We start from the raw sequence: 16,080 nt of genomic DNA on the forward strand, positions 1-16,080 counted from the left end.
GTGGCGGGGGTCCCTTGGGCTGTGGGGAGACTGAGGGGTGTCCCTCATATTAATATAACATTTGCTCTGTGGCGGTCCTCAGAGCCTGGGGGTTGTCCTTAGGCAACCCCTGCATACATTATTAAGAATGCTCCTGGAAGATGGCTGTCCCTGGGGCTGTTGGGCTCCTAGGAGGAGGCCCCCATGCACCCACCTCCTAAATTTATTGGACATGCTCCCTGGACCTGGGCCACCTGGGGGCCGAGTAGAAACTAAGCGCTGGACTAACAGCTACCTTTCTGCCAAATTGGTGTCATTCCGTTCAGCAGTTCGGGCTGTAGCCATGTTTAAAGTACCTATGTAAGTTAACATGGGGGAAAACGAGTTTTGAAACTCTCCCTTTTTCTGGGCACTCCCCCTTGACGGATCACACCAAAGTTATTGGCAAATGAAAAAACGCTCTTCCTATGGAAACTACATCCTAACTATAACTACCTACTGGTGACCGTCAGTAGGTGATATATATGCATGTATTATGTGAGTCTTGTTAAATAAAAATATATATATTTCATCACCAGCAATAGGACTCATAACAAAGATGTGCTGGATGCTAAGTACTTGTATTCCTCTGTGCTGACTGCAATGATTTAGTGGTGGCATGCTGTATCTGCAGAGGCAACTGAATTGTTTCACAGTTAGCCTTCTGCAACTGATCTGCTTCAGTGAAAATCAGTAAGGTTTTACACTTTCACCACACCATAGTTTAAGAAAACGTGTGGGTTTGAAGGCAGGGGCGCTAGGGACAAGGATATGTGTGCAGGGATCAACTGATGGAAGTGGGTAAGAAGTAGGGTATATTCTCCTTAAAGGCAATGTTGCAGTTTTTTATGATTGACATTTCTAATTTCCTGTATACTGTTATGAAGTGCCCAAAAAAAGAGATTATAGTGTGGGATTGTTGTTTCTTTGCACACTGCAGGTAGCCATTAGTCAGAGACGGATACTCCAAGCTCCCACATCACTATCATTCAAGGGCCTTGGGTAGTGTAATTATGACATGTTTGATCACCTCGTACAAAACAGAAGAGAGACCCTGAGTCAGATAAATAGGGGAAACAGGGGAATACACAGCCAACAACAAGTACAATTTCCCTATTTATAATTTTCGAAGGGTAATACATACACAAAGTCACATATCCCAAAGACCAATAATATTATCAAATTATATTTTTTATTTATAATATACAACATAAATTTAAATAACACATAAAAGGCTGAAGTTATCATATAGGTCATAAACATGTATATCAATAATTATGGAGCCCCATAATCACATTGCATGGACCAATAAGTATTGTATAATTACAAACTTTAAAACAGATCACAAACATATAATAAATCATGTGCATACAAAAAATCACAAATATTATATGTTTGTGATCTGTTTTGAAGTTTGTAACTATACAATACTTATTGGCCCATGCAATGTGATTATGGGGCTCCATAATTATTGATGTACATGTTTATGATCTATATGATAACTTCAGCCTTTTATGTGTTAGTTATATTTATGTCTTATATTATAAGGAACATTTTTTTATAAACTTTATTTTTTAGAAAATGTTTGACCACCTCTACAGGGTGTGACATGCCCAGTTGCAACATGGCTGCACATGTTTGACAGTGCACTCACAGACCGGAATCAGTATATTTGCACCGTTTAGGGGAGCAGCTTTAGGTCCAGATTACATCCAACTATTACTTTGCCATAGATAACTGTTGTCTCTTATATTACACCTTAAAGGATTCCTTTCCAGAATGCCCTGTCTTTGGTGGGAGGATTAGGAGAATACTGAGAACGGTATTCTATTTTCAACATGCTTGATTTCACTGATCCATTATCATCCAACTTTCAACTTAGATCAGTTTTTGCTGAAAAAAACTCTTGGAAGCTCTGCAAAGTTTAAGAAGTTCAAAAATAGGACAGCTCAACTAGGAATTTTCTGCAAGAGTAAACAGTTCTACCTGCTTGAAGCTTCAGTGGTAGGCTGGTACCACATAATAGAAATCCTCTGCCTGCACCAACACCACTAGCATATCCTTGACACCTTTCCTATTCCTGCTCATCTTACGTTATTTAACCTCTCCCACTGTACACCAACCATATGGATCCAGTTTCCCCACCCATGCCACAGCCTCTGCTCCTCCCTCTGTTACAGTTGTGTTATGGGACATTAGTTGTGCAGGATCACATGAAACCATCACGTCAGTAAAGGTGGGAGAAGTCGGAATCCTACTCCACCTTTGTTGAGGAGAATTTTCTGAATTTGCCCATCCTGTTCGGATTGGGCTAAGTTTTTTTTACCTTTTGCCGCTCACCAATAGTTACCACAAATACATATTGAATGTAGAGCACTTGTGTTCAGTTCAGTACATTTTGTCTCTTTGGTGCAATACATGTTTGTTATGTTTCATGCACTTTCAGGAAGGTATTTTTGTAGGTAATCTGATTGGTTTAGTTTGATGCATAGCACGTTTGCCTAGATCTATTTGTGGTGATTCCATTTTGCAGATCCCTGCCATGAGCTGCTGCCTGCTTACCCTGTTGTCTGTTCTATGTGCATGTATCTTCCGTGGCGTATGTAGTGTTGTAGTAGGTGGGCGCAACCACTGTGGCCCACGACCAGAATAGCCTTAATGCTCCGCCCCCCCTCAAGCGTGAGATTGGTGGTTTAGTCCGACGTTGAGACGGAGGGCACGTTCTGTAATTAATAAAGTGCCCAGGACCCTGGGCGTGGCAGGCAGTGTACTGACCACCAGCACAGTAACGTGTGGTCTCCAGTTTGTTAATTCTTAGGCCCAGACCAGGATACGACACTGGTGACGAGGTGGTCTCGCCACCCCATTGCGTGCCACGCTCCGCCGCTCTGCCTCTTGCGAGCCCACACCTGCAGCCCCTGCAGTGTGCCCCACCCGGCGTGCTCGGCACAACCCCCGCCGGCGGTGTGCTCCCAGCCACCCAACAGACGGCCTTGCCAAGCGGCGGTCCAGCCGCGCCGCACCGGCGCCACCAGCCTTCGGACTCACCACTGCTCCCCTGCGCTCCTACGAGCAGGTGCTTCCTGGGACAACAGCCTGCCCGTCTGCGGCCCCGCCGCTCCGCCCAGCCGAATCGGCCTCGCGGCCTCAGGTGCGTATCCGCTGCACCAGCGCCTCAGCCGCGCTCCTCCACACGCCTGCTCCCGGGTCCAGCCACGCGCCAGCCCGCTGGGTCTACCACGTGTCTCTGGCGGGCGCCTCCTCACGCTTCCCGCGTGTAACGCTGCGGCCCCTGCCGTTTCCCACGCATCTCGCGTCTGGAGACCCTGCCGTTCCTCACGCATCTCGCGTGCAACGCTGCTGGGACATTCCAAGGCCGCCAGAAGTCACCCCCTACGTGCTCCTGTGCTCCTGGCCCTCTGGTGAAAGGACACTTCCGGCTGACAAGACCTCCCGTCTTTTCCAATGGCCATGGCCGCCGTGCCCCCGCTGGAGCCCTTCGCAGTCACTGGCACGCCTCCGTCACAGGCGGCTCGGTGGAGGAAGTGGGTGGAACGCCTGGAGAACTACTTTGTGGCAGCGGACATCGCAGTCGAACGACGGCAGGCGATGCTCTTGCACCTAGGAGGGGAGGCAATCCACGACATTTCGAAAGACGTGGTGGAAGGAGGCCCGCCCCGGAACTAAACCACGCTATGCGACGCCATAACGGAATATTTCGAACCATTCGCCAGTGCGGATTATGAGAGATTCCTGCTCCGCCAGGCCCGCCAGCTCCCAGAAGAATTGGTAGACGTTTTCTATGCGAGGCTTAAAAAGCTAGCCAGCACATGCACCCTCCCGGAAGTCGACGGCGAGATCCGCGCCCAATTCATTCAAGGCTGCGCCTCCTCAAAGCTGCGAGAAAGAGTCCTGGGAACAGACAACATGCCCATGCGCAACATCCTGGCGTTAGGGCGGTCCAAGGAACTATCGAAAGCCAGAGCCGCGCATATGGAACCAAAACCCACAGTCGCAGTCAAAGTAGAACCAGTGTGCGCCATCAAAACCAGTGCCACCAACACACGCACGAGGCAACCCCGGCGAGGGAGACCAGGCCCAGCTCCTTCCTCCCACGACCGCGCCTGCGCATGGTGTGGAGGAGCAACACCCCACAATGGAGCATGCCCTGCACAAGGGAAGATCTGCAGCGCCTGTGGGAAAGCCAACCACTTTGCTAGCGTGTGCCTATCAACACAGAGGAAAAAGCCCAATGGCCCGCCCCGAAGAGTGAGACAGATTGAGCCACTGCCAAACGCCTCCACCAACAGCGACATGGACGATGACGATGTGGACACAGCCTCCGTCCACGTTGTACGAATGCTCAACACTCTGGCAGCTACGCCATCCGCAGAACCTATGTGCACAGTAAATGTGCAGAATCAAGCTGTGGCGGCCCTGATTGACACCGGAGCAATGATCAACCTAATGGCAGCCAGCGTATACCGGACATTAGACACTCCACCAGTGCTCCATCCCACGAGAGTACAAGTATACGCCTACGGCACCAGTTGGCCCCTAAGCCTGTGTGGAGTCTTCCGGACAGCGTTGTCACACAACTCCAATCAACTGCACACCAAAATCTACGTGTCGCAAGAGGGATCCAGGTTCCTACTTGGGTGCAGAACTGCCCAAGACCTGGGACTGATACACTTCGCACTCACAGTCCAAGCCCACAGCCTCGACCATCTCGTGCTACAACACACATCACTGTTCGAAGGGATAGGCTGTTTGAGAGGACCCGCCATTCACCTCCACATAGATCACTCAGTCGCCCCAGTGGCCCTCCGGCACCGACGCATCGCGTTCCACCTACGACCCAAAGTGGAAGCTGAACTGCGAGTGCTCGAGAGAGCCGGAATCATCGAAAGGGTAAGCGGGCCCACTCCATGGGTATCGCCCATCGTGGTAGCCAAGAAACCGAAGCAACCTGACGCTGTGCGGATCTGCGTTGACATGCGCATCCCCAACCTCGCGATCAAGAGGGAGCGCCATCTGACGCCAACCATAGACAACATCATCGGAGAGTTATCAGGCTCAAAGTGGTTTTCGAAGATGGACCTAAGGTCAGGATACCTCCAAATCCCACTACACCCGGACTCACGCCCGATAACGACCTTCTCCACTCACGCAGGCCTGTGGAGATATACCAGACTCAATTTTGGGATATCAAGCGCAGCAGAGGTGTTTCAGAACATTATTCAGAACGTCCTGCAAGGGTTGGACGTTGTGCTAAATGTGAGCGACGATATTTTGGTCCATGCGGCGACCCTGGATGAAGACATCCGACGCCTCCAAGCCGTCTTCGCCAGGCTACAAGAGCGGGGTCTAACCCTCCATAGAGAAAAGTGCGAGTTCCTACGAAAAAACATTAGCTTTTTCGGCTACAAATTCTCTGACCAGGGTGTAGGACCGGACCCTGACAAAGTCAAAGATATCCATGAAGCTCCCGCCCCTACATCAGTGACCGCCGTCCGCAGTTTTCTTGAGATGGTCACATACTGCGGGCGTTTCATTAAAGACCTGTCAGACCTCACCGGCCCTCTCCGTGATCTCACGAAATCCACAGCCACCTGGGAGTGGGGGCCAGAACAGCAAGAAGCCTTCCAGAAAACCAAAGCGGCACTCTCAGCAGACACGACCCTGGCCTACTTCGACCCTCGTAACGAATCACAGCTCGTGGTGGACGCCAGCCCGACAGGCCTAGGAGCCGTCCTGACTCAACAACAACCATGCGGGGAATGGGCCCCTGTCGCGTATGCGAGTACATCCCTCACAGCAACAGAGCAACGCTACTCGCAGATCGAGAGGGAGACCATCGCCATCTTGTGGGGGTGCCAGCATTTCCACATCTACTTATACGGACACCCGTTTGTGGTAATCACAGACCACAAACCCCTTGTCCCTCTTTTCCAAGGATCATCTTCACGGCCCCCCCTCGCATCAAGAAGTGGGTGCTCCAGCTCCAGGAATTCCAATTCACGGTGGAGTATCGGCCAGGAACCAGAAACCCTGCCGACTACCTGTCGAGGCATGCCCGCCCGGTCACTGAAGCAGAAGCCGCGGAACCCGACGCCACGGAGGAATACGTCAGAATGATCGTAGAGCGATCGAGACCTCTGCCGATCTCCCTAGAAGATATGACACAAGCCACCAAGGACGACGACTGCCTACAAATCGCCATCCAGGCTATCCAGTCGGGAAACTGGAAACCACTCCAGAGCCCAGCATCATTCCGCACCCTGGAGGCCCAAGCAACGCTAAGAGCACTCCACCAAGTCCGAAGCGAGCTGTCCATCTCCCCGGAAGGATGTCTCCTGAGAGGCCCTCGCCTGGTACTGCCCGACAGTCTCACACAGCAAGCAGTCCTTTTGGCCCATGGCGCACACCAGGGCATTGTAAAATCAAAAAATCGCCTTCGGAGCAAACTCTGGTTCCCAGGGCTCGACAAGAAAGTCGAAGAAGTCGTCCAACGATGTCCTGTGTGCCTAGCGACCGGCCTGCCCAACCCCCCAGCGCCTGTGATCACAGAGGAAGGACCGACGGCTCCATGGGTGCGCGCCAGCGCAGACTTTGGTAGCCTTCCCGGCGTGAAATACATGTTTGTGGTAGTAGATGATTTCTCAAGGTACCCTGAAATTGAGATCCTGCCCTCCACTGCAGCCTCCGAAGTGATTCCCAAGCTGGAAAAAATAATCGCAACCCATGGCCTCATGGAGGAACTACGCACCGACAATGGACCTCCCTTCAACAGCTGTGAACTAGCGGAATACCTACAATCACACCGCATCAAACACCGGAAAATAACCCCAAGGTGGCCTCAAGCCAATGGAGAAGTCGAGAGGCTGATGAGAACTCTGAACAAGACTATCCAGATTGCAATGACAGACGGCCAGAACCTAGAGCTGGCCCTTTTCCAGTTCTTACGAGAGTACAGACTGACACCCCACTGCACCACAGGGGTCCCCCAAGCCGTCTATGTTTCAATAGGGCAGTTATGGACACTCTCCCACACCATCCTATGTGGGCATTGGCTCCAACTCCTTGTAACCGATCCATGGAACAGCGAACGAAATCTAACAGAGAGGCGTCCCGGAGAAGAAGAGCGGCGGACAGCCCCATCCAAGTAGGGGACTGTGTGCTCGTGAAAGACCGCCATCCCGGGGGGAAATTCCACCTCCCTTTCGAGTTAGACCCATGGACTGTCACCAACGTCAATGGCACCATGATCACGGCGGTAAGAGGGAGAGAGTCACCAGAAACGTGTCGTTCTTTAAGAGAATCACGAGTGGAGAAGATGATGGTTTCCCCGACTTTGCAGAGCCCTACACAGGACCGACCCAAGGCCCAAGAGAAGCAGAGGAAGAGGACACTCCCAGCGAAGAGGAAGGCCCAGAAACAGACTCAGCCACACCAACCCGGAGCAGACATGAGTCGCAAGTGGCCCAAAGCTACCCAGGAACTGCCGAGGCCAATGACTCTGAAGAACCGGCTCAAACCCCGTCAGGCGAGCGCAGCCAAAGCAAGTACAATCTGCGCCCCTGTCCGAAGCCGTCCCAGAGGTACCGAGACTTTGTGGCCAGCTGCAGACGTTGAAAGAGTTCGAGCTGTACCTCAGCCTGCATAAAAGTAAGACTGTTCCTTTCTTGCATCTTTGCAGTTTCCAGAGACTATGGTCGGAAGTTTTGATAAGTTATGTTTTGTTTATCCTGTTTTTCATTTTGGGGTAAAGGAGGAATGTAGTGTTGCAGTAGGTGGGCGCAACCACTGTGGCCCACGACCAGAATTGCCTTAATGCTCCGCCCCCCCCCCCCCCCTCAAGCGTGAGATTGGTGGTTTAGCCCGACGTTGAGACGGAGGGCACGTTCTGTAATTAATAAAGAGCCCAGGACCCTGGGCGTGGCAGGCAGTGTACTGACCACCAGCACAGTAACGTGTGGTCTCCAGTTTGTTAATTGTTAGGCCCAGACCAAGATACAACAGCATAGTCAGTGTGTCATGGACCTAAGTGTAAGTATGGACAATCTTTCTGCTGTTTGAATTGTATAAATCAACAATAACCAGGATTTGGTGGGTCCCTCAAGCCTCTGAGTGCAGGTGTCAGTAGACCTGCTGTACCCATGGAAGCTACTCCATTGCATGTCTTCCATAGAGCAATGGTTCTTAAGCTTTGTTACTTCTGTTGACCCCCGATGAAGCACTGTAATCTGGGGTCCCTGGTCTAAGCAATTTTGCAAATTGAACCTCAAAACAAAAGACACAAATACAAAAGCAAGCATACATCAAACTGGTGCCCAAATTACAGCATATTTTATTTAATTTACAAGCAATAAAAAAGAAAAAGAAAATCGGAATTTTAGCTTTAATTGGAAGGTTGGAGCTTTTCGATATTTATTTTTATTTTTAAAAGATGAAGTGATATGCTACACTCTATCATATTGCCTTTTTTTTTTTGCTCTTATTGCATTCTCTCTTTTGCCTACGCATACCAGTGCTTTTTTGAGGCCACCAATTGTCCATACTTTATTCTGTTTGGTCTTTTTGCCTTGTTTCCACGAATCAAGCTAAGGATACCATCTTAATTTTTACAGAGCATTTTCAATTTTCACTTTTGATTTTTATGTATATATACATATTAGACTACTAAAACTGTTACATTTTTTTTTTGTAATATATTTTTATTGTTTACTTTGACAGAATATATATACACATATAACAAATAGTACATTTCGCTGTTACAATTGGCGTACTCAGATTGTATAACGGCTTTGGATAGCTGGTTGCTGGGTGGTTTCTTTTCATTGTTGAACGTCCGGTTGGCTTGCGAACGCTGTGGCTTATTTGCAGAGGACCCTTTGTTTTTCGGCCCTGTACCTGGTTCTAACATATAACATAAAAACATATAACATAAAGGCGTTTGGCAGCTGGTTGTGGATCGACCGTCAAACACTGTGGATAATTGTCTCTATTTTGCCTGCTCACAACTGTTTACGGTGGCTTGTGCGGGTCTAGGAAACTGTCTAAGGATGACCACATTTCTCTATTGGGCTTTCTTCAAGGTGTGTGTCTTAGTGCGGTGTTGTCGGCCCCTCTCAGGTACATCACCCTGTTCAGCCACCCCTTGAATGTGGCCTTGGTGGTGTTTTTCCATTTGGCTAGCACCGTTTTGTCGCACTGGTCAGGAGGAAGTCAAGAAGATTTCTGTCTTGTTGTGAGTTTACGTCAGTGTTTAGATGTGCTGTTACTATGTTGCTTGCGCTTGCCAACTTACCTTTTTGTTGGGCGCATGAGAAAAACAATTCTGCCACGTGGTGATTGGCGGAATTTGTCCGGAACTCCTCATTGCAAGAGTAATGTGGGGGTCCCCAAAATTCCACCAATTCTGCCAGCGGAACGGTATTTCACCCACCCATAATTCAAATGCTGTGGTGGCTGCTTGTTACATCAGCACATATTGTGCAGAGCCACACAGTAGACTGGAGAACACTTCCTTCCTTGTTGACATCCAAATGCCTTCCAGTATTTGCCACCCATGCTGCATAAACCTGCCTTGTCTCCTCCACAGGTATAATGTTGTTCTACCGATTGAAATCAGACAGGTTCCTGTCGTCCTGCAGCACGTGACAATTCCCATTATGCTGCTCACATATTTTTCATTACACGCATTGCGGAGGTACTGGATCACTAGTTACGTTTGTCAGAAATAACCTCATGGACTCAAATGGATCTGTGTTCTCAAAGTTGGAATACGCTGTGAATGTAGGCCATGGCGCCCTTGGCCAACAATTAGAAATCTTTCATTCTTTGGTGCTCATGAGATAAATACAATCTGACCATTTCTCCATTGAAAAAAGTGCTTCAATTTGCGGCAGACCTGATCTCAAACTATTTCCCTGTCTTTTGAAATGACCTAAAAAGTCTGCCTCAGTTAGCTGCCGGATGAATCAATAATTACAATCTAATTTCGTATGAGGAGCTAAAGTCCCAGACAGTGCTGTATTTGACAGAATTTCAACAACTGCACATTTGCTGTTCACTCATGTGCAAATTTCCCACCCCGTGCTCCGTGCTGTTTGCCCACAGGTATTTGGCAGATGAAACCTGGCAAGATTCCCTGTTGGCAAGTACTACAAAATTCTGATTTGGGCCTCCTGCATTGCACATGGTCTGATTTGCTCATAGTATATCCACTTCCTGTGAGTACATATTCGAATTTCGCAATCATTGTCAGGGTTTTTTATTGCCGAAAACGTGTGCAAAAATAGTGTAGGGTGGGTAATTCGCAGATGGGAAAATTCCGCATGTGCAATTCACACATGGACAAATACCACCCGAATTGGATGTTTGCACTGGAAACAGAAACAACACTTGTCTTGTAATCAATGCCCAGATTATGTCCCTTAATTTCTGACCCACACTATCCCAAATGCATGTATCCCCCCTACCTCCACCCTCATGTGTATTCCTGGCCCTTAGTCACATGTATGAGTGAGTTGATGCATGCCGGAAGATGGGGTTTATACATTCCATTGCATCTTAGGTGTTAAAAGGGGGTGTGAAACATCACGGCCTCGAATGGTAGGTATGCATGAACCTGCGAAGGGCTAGGCCTGACGTCCGTTTGATAATTGGGCTCTTTCTAAAAATTGCACAAAAAAGAGCATCGCCTGTTAGCCCATGGGGATGGAACATTATAAAAAACAAATGGGGCCGATTCCGATCCTGGAAAAACGCTGTACAAATCGTGGTATGGAGCGTTTTCCCCATACAACTCGTACTTGTAAGGATTCCCCTACAACCTAGGAAGTACGATCCGTACAAATAGACGCACTTCATACAAATTGTAAAAAATACCATACAACTCGTATATACAAGCGATTCCGATTCGAATTGCTCTGTACACGACGTCCCCATGTATTCCCGGCAGCAGTTTACAACCCGTCAAGTACGATTTGTACAAACGGCACTCCGTACGGCTCTTTTTTTACAGGAGCCAAAAAGTGCTGGGAAAACCTTGTACGCCCCGAAAACAGTACGAGACAGACCCCCCCCATGTACGCGGTGTACACCCCATGAATACAGGGGTACGGTGCGTATGTACGGTGCGTACAGATGACACGGAAAGTGGGGTATATATACGCAATGAAGGGGTACTGGTCGTGTACGCACCGTACAAGCTCCGTACCCCAAAATCGCGTATGTACGCACCGTACCCCAAAATCGCCTGTGTACGCACCGTACCCCAAAATCGCCTGTGTACGCACCGTACCCCAAAATCGCCTGTGTACGCACCGTACCCCAAAATCGCCTGTGTACGCACCATACCCCAAAATCGCGTATGTACGGTGTGTACATGCGCGATGTTGGGGTACGCACCATACACACGCCTCGCATGTGGGAGGACCCCTGTACCCCTCATACCCCTATACGACCCGTACCCCGGTATGAGTAGTACCCCCAGAATGAGTCACACCTGGGTACGAGGCGTATAGGGGATCGCTTCGTTGCCCGGTATGAGTCATTCCCCATATACAGGCCATTTTCCATACAAATCGTATGCTGACAACCCTGTACGAATCGTACTTGATGGGTTGGATAGCCTTTTTTACAAATTGTATGTTCTTTTTTACAAGTCCGTGTCGTACAGCTTTTCCCGATCCGATTTGTAAGGATCGGGCTGATCTGTATGTATTTTTCCCGTACGAATCGTACTACACGGGTTGGAAGGGACTTGTACAATTTGTATGGAAAAAAACTACGGATCCGATTTGTATGGAAAATAAAAATCCAGGATCAGAATCGGCCCCATGATGTGTGAAGCGTGAAACGCTTTTGGCATTGCAAAACAGGTGTTCAGTTGTGCCAAGGAACTGAGCCCTGAAAAAAGCAGTGGAGAGGTCTCTGTGGCAATTTAAGGAGCACAATGGCTTTGTTCTAAGAAAAAGGGCAGGTGGAATCCGTAAAGAGAGCAAATTCGGGCTCATGTTTGATCACTGGGCTGTGTAAATTCATTAGGGGAATATTAGTCAGATCAGGTTTGAAATTAAAGAAGCATCAGGGAGGAGAAATGAAAGCAGTCTTTCTTCATGAAGAGTTTGACCACGATGACTTAGGCAAATAAAGAGAATAGATTTTTACTGACAAAAAAGCTAATCATTTCTTCATTTACTCACACTATGATTGTTTGATGAGGGTTCCCTAAGATTTTTTTCCTTCTGTGAATCATAATCTAAATGATATTAACAAGGTTTTTCATTCCCCTTCTTATTTCTGTGGCATGCTTTTATTTCTTTCAAAATAGAAACGTGTAATATCTTTAGTAAATGCCTGAGCATGTTTTTTGTTAAAAGTGGTACGAGTAATTCTCAGTTAACTCCTGCAGTTTGAAAATGCTGCCTCAAAGCACATATTACATGTAATCCTTTTATGAAAGTGAAACAAACGAGGGTGTGGCCTGTACTTTGAGCACATAACAGGTGTGGTTGTTTTTGACCCACAGGGTTTTGCATCCCTGCTTCATTTGTTAAATAGTAAGTGCTGAGGTCCAGAGAGCTGTTCAGAAGTCCCCGCCGGTGCTATAAAAGGTCGGGTGTCAATACCAAAGCTGAATAGTCTTGATTCCACCTCATGCCTCTTTACTCCACCACAAGACAATCGTCCCTCTTTATCTCACTCTTGTAGGCTCTTTTTCATCCCTACCTTTTCCCTTTGTTAGTATATTTTTCCATCGTTTTCTTCCTCCTTTTTTCTCACTAGAATGCTTTTCTCTAGACAAAGATTTGTTTAGGAAAAGTAAGTGCTATCCCAAAAATGAATGCCTGTGGGCCCCACCAGCAACCACCGGCTCAAATTAAACACATTACATGTATCCAAACATGTGGTGATACATGCACATACAAACTGATTCATGTATTTATCGTTGCGTAATTTTTTCCTCTTGGAGTGCCTTATTAAATTCCAACAGCTGTGAAAGCCCCTGATCACTTGGCCATCAGAATGACAAGTTTACCATAAATATAGGACTGTTGGATGTTTCCCTGATAAATATTGACAGGTGTTGCAGGTCAAATCTGCTGAAATATACTGGGTCAAGAAATCTCTGATAAACACCAGTGAATGCAAACTTTAGAGGGGAAAGCACCGAAATCTGCATTTTTCTTATCATTGTAATGAGGAAACTCGTAATTGGCACTGTTTACCACGCCTCACAAATAAGGATCCCCAGTGTATATTTATTTATGGTGTGTGATACAGGTATCATAATCAATGCCTAGGTAGGAATTCTATGATCCTTGCAACACATTCAATCTTCCATGCATCTTACCCACTTTTTTGGTAATTTTTATTGATTTATTCATACACCCTCAACTCTGGACGCTGCAACAAACACTGCCACAGCACCAACCCATGCTGCATGGTAGGACCTGACACCTGCTCCCACTGCTACTTCACCCGCCACTGCACACATGCCAGCCCACCAACCAGCCCCACCCCGAACACACCACAGACACCACCTGAACAAAATAAAACAACTTCCATGCACCCATTGCCACACAAACTCACTAAGCAAGCATTCCACTAAATTAAGGGACCTCATCGCCACCCTCGCACCCAAAATCGTCTTCCTCACTGACACCCTGCTCAAACCCACATCCGCACCAGACATTGCCACAGCGATCCCCGGTGGATATAACATCAATCATCAGGACAGCACCAACAAACCAGGAGGTGGAACAGCTATCATCCACGGAGACCATACAGTGTAGCACCACCACTGACAATACCACCACCCCGGTGCAACAGCTCAACTTCAAGCTCCCCACAGACGAAAAGACAACCATCAGAGGCACCCTTGTATAATGACTGGACATGCTTTAGCTTCTGCAACACCATCTCAGACTTCATTGAGTCCTCAGCCTCCATGGACTACATCTTACTCAGCAATCAACATTTCCACATCGATGACCTCAATGACAAAAGCACCACATATTTCGTCGACAGTATGAGCAGCCTCGGAGTGACACAGAGAGTCCATGACCCTACAAAGACACACCCCAGAACACACGCTCAACTCCAGCAACCACATCAAATACAGCCATGTCATAGAAGTTACATGGACAGATCACTTCATTGCCCACTTCAGTGTCACCCCCCTCACGGCACCTCCAAGATAACCAATGCCTCACCCGGAAGTGAAACTAAATCTCAGAGACCAGCTGGGCGAACGCCCACAACACCTCCAACCCTGCTACCAACATTGAACAGGGAGTGAAAAACTCCAATGCCTGGATCACCAATTGCACAGACAACATTGTCTCCATCTAGAGCAACGTCCAGAGAAAATCCTCCAAAAAGGCTAGCTGGTACACCCAAGAACTCAGAACAGGTAAATGAGACAGCAAATAGTTGGAGAGGAGATGGCGCACCAGCAAAGACACCTCCAATAGGGCAGCCTTCAATACCTCCCTCAACTTTTATCAGTGCCTGCTAAGGGCAACAAAGAAGACAGCCATTGCTGTGCACATTGAAACTAGTGCCAAGAACACCAAGGAACTTTTCAACATTGTTAAGGAATTCTCCAACCTGGCTGCCATCAACAACATCACACCCTCACAGGAGCTGTGTAACAACCTTGCCCACTTCTTCCACAACAAGATTGCAACCATATACAGAAACCTAAAACTCCAACCCACACCTACTGACTTCCTAGACAGATACACCACCACCTTAACCGACACCAACCACACACTGACCACCTGGAACATCCTCCCCATCCAGGAAACCACCTGCACCATGAAATCCATCCACTCTGGAGCTCCCATAGACCCATGCCAGCACAACACTTCAACCTCAGAAGCCAAGGGATTGGCTAGAAACTCACCACCCTACTCAACACCTCTATCAACACCGCAACACTTCCCCGATGCCTGGAAACATGTCGATGTCAGGCCACTACTCAAAAAACCCTCAACCAACCTCAGCAAATTAAAAAACTATCAGCCAATCTCTCTGCTCCCATTCCCCGAAAAGATACTGGAAAAATCATCAACAATCAACTCATGACATACCTGAAGCAGAACCAGCTACTTGAATCCTTTCAATCGGGCTTCCGTAGCAATCACAGCACCAAAACAGCCTTGATCACAGCCACCGCTGAGATCCGAACCCTCCTCGACTGAGGAGAAATACCAGCTTTGATCCTCCTCGGCCTCTCTGCAGTCTTCAACACTGTATCCCACTGCACACTGATTGAAAGATTCCATTACATCAGCATCCAAGGGGACACCCTCAGATGGATCACCTCCTTCCTCAGCGGAAGAACCCAGAGGATTCACCTCCCACCTTTTACCTCTGAACCCAAGGAGATCACCTGGTTTGTCCCCCAGGACACACCCCTCGCTCTTCAACGGATATATGACCCCGCTGGCCAACATTGTCAGATCCCACGGTCTCAACATAATTTCCTACCCAGACGACACCCAACTCATCCTCTCACTGACCAACCAACCCGCCACCACAAGATCCAACTTCCACTGATGCATGACAAATGTTGCTGACTGGATGAAGAATAACTGCCTGCAGCTGAACACAGGCAAGATGGAAGTACTGATCTATGGCAATAACAGCAAACCACATAGAATGACTTCTGGGGGCCATCAGACCTAGGACCGCACCCACTCCTTCCAATCATGCCAGAAACTTCACAATCATCATTGACATCAAGCTCACCATGAAATCACAGATCAATGCCGTCTCATCCATCTGCTTTCTCACTCTGCACATGCTACATAAGTTCTTCAAGTGGCTACCCCTACACGTGTGATGCACTGTGACACAAGCCCTCATCACCAGCTGACTGAACTACGGCAATGCCCCCTACGTAGGAATCGCTGCACAACATTTACAGAGACTTCAGGCAATGCAGAACTCTGCAGCCAGACTCATATTCAGCCTTCCCTGATTAACCCACATCTCACCCCACCTCATAAAACTCCACTGACTCCCTGTATAGAAGAGATGCCA

The sequence above is a fragment of the Lissotriton vulgaris genome, chromosome 11, assembly GCF_964263255.1.
Source record: "Lissotriton vulgaris chromosome 11, aLisVul1.2, whole genome shotgun sequence".
Lineage (NCBI taxonomy): Eukaryota > Metazoa > Chordata > Amphibia > Caudata > Salamandridae > Lissotriton > Lissotriton vulgaris.